The following is a 6,000-nucleotide window of genomic DNA, read 5'->3' on the forward strand; positions in this document are numbered from 1 at the left end:
TAGCAACAATAACATAATTTATTGGGTGCTTACTATGCTCCAAACACTGTTGTCAAACTTTGCATATGCTTCGCTTAACACACACAGCAACCTTTCAATAGGTAGGTAGTTTCTTGTTTCTATCTTACAATAAGGAATTTAGGTAGTAATGCAGTTGAATAATTTACTCAAGTTTCTCTTAGCTAGTAAATGGCAAAGCCAAGCACCCAACTCAGTTCTTTTTAAGTCAAAGACCAGCTCTATTCACCACTGCCTAAGGTTACTAATAACATATTTTTTATTCCTAATTATCTAAGTGAAAATTTGGTATTCTTCCAGGCACACATATTAGTCGATTGTGGGTTTCTCTAACTATAATCATTCAAGTGTTGTGTCTTCCAGGAAGTCTGTTGTCCACTTGACCTGATTTAAATTTCCCATTTTAGGGCTTTCATAGTTTCATTTACTGCATGTATCACCATTTCCCATTATTACTGTTATTCTTAGCCCTTCCACACTTTCACTAATTATAAGGTCCTTTAAGTCAAATTTAACATCTTGCTCATCTTTTATACTATATAAGTCAAAGTAACCACTGCAGCAATAGTCTCCCATCCACTAACACTTTGTGAGCTTCAATTCAGCTGTGTGATAGACTGCAACTTGCCACAATCCCTTTGCACTTCCTGTCATCAGGAAGTAGAGCATATTTTGCTCCCTGCTGGATCTAGTCTGACCTTGTATTCACTTTGGACAACAGAATGCAGCAGGAGTGATTTGTGCAAATTCCAGGCCTGGGCCTCCAGAGGCTTTGCACGCTTCTGTTTCCTCTAGGAAACCTGCCCAGCCACCATGTGAATAAACTCTATCTAGCCTGCTGGTGAATGAAAGGCCCTGTGGAACAGAGATGAGTCATCCCAGTTAAGCCATCCTAAACCAGTCAGCCCCTGGCCAACCATGCAGCTGATTGCAGTTGTATAAGAGATCAGCCAAGATCAGCTCTATCTGGCCAGGACTGTCAGAGCTACCTTGAGGAAGGTAGCTCAAATTGCCAACTCACAAACTGTAAGCTAAATAAAGGTTGTTGTGTAAATCATGGTTCTGTAGAGAAACAGAACCAATAGGATGTGTATATTTATGTGTGTGTATATATGTATGTGTGTATGACTTTGTAATATATATGTATGTCTATAAGACATATATATGTATATATATATAGGCTATATGTATATGACATCTCATCTATCTATCATCTATCTATCTATCATCTATCTATCTATCTATCTATCTATCTATCTATCTATCTATCTATCATCTATCTATCTATCCATCCTACCTACCTATCTACTTATCTATGGGGGGTATTATTTTAAGGAATTGGTCCATGTGACTGTGGGGCTGGCAAGTTTGAAATCTGTTAGAATAGGCTGGCTGGCTAGAGACCCAGGGAAGAGCTGATATTTCAGCTTGAACCCAAAGGTAACCTAGAGCCAGAATTCCCTCTTCTATAGACTTCAGTGATTTTTTTCCGCTTTCAGTTGATTGGATGATGCCCACCAAGTTAATGGAGGGTAATCTGCCTTACTCAGTGTCTACAGATTTTCATATTAATGTTAATATCACCTAAAAAATACCTTCAAAGTGACAAACTGGTGTTTGACCTAATACCCTGGTTCATTGCCTAGCCATGTTGACACATACAAATGGCCATCACAATCACCAGGTTTAGAATAGGGAACAAAAACTATCTCATATACTTTGTATCCATCATCTCTTCTAATCTCTTAACTCTGCACATTCACAGTTTTTGGAATTATTCAGCAAAGAGTTGCAAAGTTTAATCATTTCAAGAGAGGAAAATAATTTTATTCTCCATGAAATTTTAAACTTTGAAATATGTATTAATAGAGCAAATAGTTAAAAATGTTGGCAATAGTTTACTATAAACCAACATCCTCTCTTTGTGACTAGTTGAATAAATTATATATCCAAGAGCAAATCAAAGCAAATATGTAGTTGTCTTTCCTGAAAGAGGTTTTGGTTGTTGTGTAGAAAATTCTTCTATTCCTCATCTAGTAAATGTTAATTGACCTCCTTATCTATTCCATGCCAGACCCCATGCTAGACATTCCCTCTCAGCATTAATCTCTGCTCTCCTGATACAAAAGTAAACTAGAGCATCTTTTTCCCATAGGAATTCATACTTTTCTTAAAACAATTTGCTGTTTTTTATGTTCTGTCTCTATTCTCTGTGTTTAAGTACTTTCACTAGAATAATATGCATTGGCTGTTCTCATGGAAGAAATTGCTCCTTTTTCCCCTCATTCTAAAAACAGTGTAGTATTGAGCTGGTCCAGCACAGGCCTTCTTGCCAGTTCTTTGTTTCTTCATTTTGTTCACAGATCTCTTGAGGCAAGGATTACAAGCAGTGCATTGTTTGTGTTTCTGCCTTTTGGCAGCAAAAAAGGAGTTTAAAAACACTCCAGTATGGGTATTTCCCGTGCCCTGAAATAAAAGAACTAGATGAAAGTGCTACTCACTTGAGATCTGCAAGACTTTCCAACAACAGCTAAGTCTTGGCTTTTGATTCTTCTTTAGTTCTGAAACAAGAGAATCTGCCTTCTTCTTAGAAAATTTCTCATTTGACTGTTAACATTCTAAATACATTCTACTATCTTTGAAGACAAAATTTATGTTAGAACGTAGATAAAATTCTAGGGGCACCTCCATGACTCAGTTGGTTAAGCATCTGCCTTTGGCCCAGGTCATGATCTCAGGGTCCTGAGATTGAGTCATGTGCCAGGCTCCCTGCTCAGTGGGGCGTCTGCCTCTCCCTCTCCTTCTGCCGCTCTCCCTCACTTGTGCTATCTTTCTCTCTCCTCTCTCTCAAACAAATAAAATATTAAAAAAAGGAAGTAGATATAATTTGGATAAGAACCATTTACAGGATCCTTAATATGTGGTTATGCTGGGTGAACACTTTGCAAACATTATCTAATTTAACCCTTATGACAGTCACATAAATTAGGTATTAAATTAAGGAAAATGAGGCAAAGTTATTTACTTAATAAAGTAATTTGTCTAAGGATGCTCAGCTAGTAAGGGGCAGACTGGGCATTAACACTTGAGTCTGACACCAAAGCTCATAGTCCTGATCACTATATTAGTCTGACAAGATTAATAAGCCAGAGCACTGTTTGCGAGGTGGTGGTACAGTTCCAGCTCAGTGGTTAAGAGTGCAGGGCTCAGACCAAGACTGCCTCAGATCAATTATTTGCAGCTTTACTAATGAGGCATTATTGAATTGCTCTGTGTTTCAGTTTCTTTCTCTTTAAAATGAGGATAATGATATGCATTTTCCTTTGGTTGTTACAGGGATTAAATTAATACATGCAAAGTGCTAATACCATTTGGCACATACTAAATGCTCTCTGTTACCTCTTCTTATAAAAATGTATGAATCTTTTTCATCAGGATATCAATTTTTGGGTTTTCTATGCAGCTACATCAATAATCTTATATTTAGTTGTGAGTGACTTTTAAAGTTGTTTCTACATGATACCAAAGGACAAAAAAATGCCAGTTCGGAAGCGAGTCAAACCAATTGCCAATTCCATGAAAATATTAGACTCCTTATTTCCTGTTCTGAGGAACAAAAGCAGCAATACCTTTTTTTTCTGAAAGATTTATCTATTTACTTGAAAGAGAGAGAGAGAGACAGAGAGAGAGAGAGACAGAGAGAGAAAACACAAGCAGGAGGGGCAGAGGGAGAAGGAGAGGAGAATACCAAGCTCTATGCTGAGCCCAGAGCTCTATGTGGTGCTTGATCTCAGGACCCTAAGATCTTGAGGCTGAGATCACAGCCCCAGCAGAGACCCAGTGTCCCCCGCCCAACTGACTATGCCAGCCAGGTTCCCCACAACAACACTATAAGATAGCTTTTAAAAAGTCTTTCCATTGGTTGCATGATTATGACAAAGGTAAACTTCAATTTATTAAGAAGAAAAAGGAAGGAAAATCCCTGGGGAAGTTAAGACTTTTTCAGTGTGGTTCCATACCATGGCCTCTCTAAGGGTAATGCAGAAAGTCTTGGAGCAAAATGTGGAGTGGTCACATGATAGGAGTTAGGCATAGTTGTTTTTCTTTTTTTTCCCCCAGGAGTGCCCAAGAGTACCTGTGCATCTTAGACAAATCAATTATTCTATAATTCAATTTTTCCTGTTGTAATTGGTGAATTAAAGTTTTTTACTTAACTGCTGCCTGAGGAGTTCTCAGAACATTTGTGTACTGGGCACCTTCTAAGTGGTTTTGATATATAGAATAGTAACACTGGGCTGGCTGGAGCTTAATCTTTTTTTTTTTTTTCTTTAAGAATGTTCCATTTACTAGTAATTTCATATTATTAAATGTGTATGTTCTCAAAAGGTAGTTACAGTTTCAACAACAACTTTTCTTTATACTCCAGAAAACTGGAAAATACAGAAAAGTATTAAAAATAAAATAAAAATCATTGTAACCCCACCATAATGTATATATTGGTGCATTCATCTCCAGTAAAAGGCTTATGTATGTATGTATGTATAATTTTAAACATTGTTTTATTTTTTATTTATTTATTTTTTAAAAAGATTTTATTTATTTATCCATGAGAGACACAAAGAGAGAGAGAGAGAGAGAGAGAGAGAGAGAGAGAGGCAGAGACACAGGCAGAGGGAGAAGCAGGCTCCATGCAGGGAGCCCGACTGGGACTCAATCCCGGGTTTTCAGGATCAGCTCTGGGCTGAAGGCGGCGCTAAACCACTGTACCACCCGGGCTACCCAACATTGTTGTTTTAAAGTGTTCATGTGGCCAGGTGATTTCTGAAGTTGGATGATAAAATGAAAATTGGTTATTCATGTCAGCCCCAAGAATGGAGTTATGTGGTACTTAATGCTACTTATTTTATCCTTAAGTTAAAAAAAAATATTTTGAGCCAAAATAAAGGTAGAATTTTTTAACTTGAAAGAATACTTCTGAGAGTTGTAAATCAAAATAAGGCTGCATTGCCTGGTAGGACATGGAAGTTGCTGGATGTGACTTCCCAGGAAACCGTGCCATAACTAGAGTGGGAGGCAGAGGGTAGCAGGAGCCCAGGCTGGAGATGGAGATGGAGGTATAGCTGCAGCAGGAGTGGGATTAGATGGAAGGAGGGGGGCATTGTGTGGTGGAAAGAACCTACACTTTTGTACAGATTATAGATTGGAGAAGTCGTTACTACTATTCCTACTACTGGATTTAAAGTTGAGTCTGTAACATACAAGAGCCTTAAAATTCCAAGTCTGGGAGTTAGGAGGAGAGACAAGTATCAGGCCATACTGGGAATGCTATTATTCAAACACAGATGCAATCATCTTGTAGCAGGTAGTTGTGATGGAGACAGAATTGGCATTTCCAAATAAGAGTTAGTTGTCACATTGGAGGAAGAAGAGCTGAGAAAAGCCATTTTAGAGGTGTTTGCAAGTGAACCGACATGGAACAGGCCATGACTCTCTCAGAGATGACAAATTCATTTGAGTTTCTTGTATGGAAGGAGAGCAAAGATGGCAATTATTCAAAACTTCAGCAACCAAAGGCATTGGCCTGATGAGGCAATGGAAAGGTTAGTTGGAACATTAGAGCAGATAGTCATTCAATGAATTCTGGTCCTTTGAAATGAAGACTATATCACATTTCCCTTTAGAAATGTGTTAAGAAAAAAAAAGAAATGTGTTAAGTGTGCTTCATGCTACTAAATGTTAAAAAAAAAGTTAAATGTGTGATTGTTGACACATAGTGAACTGACTGCAATATTTGTAATAAATATAAAGAGTGAGCATTTGGTTGAAAGAGTAACTCATCACAATTGAACCAAATGAATGTCTATTCTGTGTAATGTAAAATCTTTCCTTACTTTCTTATGTTAAGTATACTATTTGTATGGAATTCCTATTCAAATAGAGTCTTATTAAAGAATGTACTCCTATTGGGGAAAAAAAATCCTC

The 6,000-nt window shown here is 37.6% G+C and overlaps 1 pseudogene; it reads left to right on the forward strand.

Moving 5' to 3' along the window:
• Positions 1–5,120: 5,120 nt before the first annotated feature.
• Positions 5,121–5,655, forward strand: LOC119877065 (annotated as a pseudogene).
• Positions 5,656–6,000: the final 345 nt, after the last annotated feature.

This window comes from Canis lupus, chromosome 16, assembly GCF_011100685.1.
Source record: "Canis lupus familiaris isolate Mischka breed German Shepherd chromosome 16, alternate assembly UU_Cfam_GSD_1.0, whole genome shotgun sequence".
Classification (NCBI taxonomy): Eukaryota; Metazoa; Chordata; class Mammalia; order Carnivora; family Canidae; genus Canis; species Canis lupus.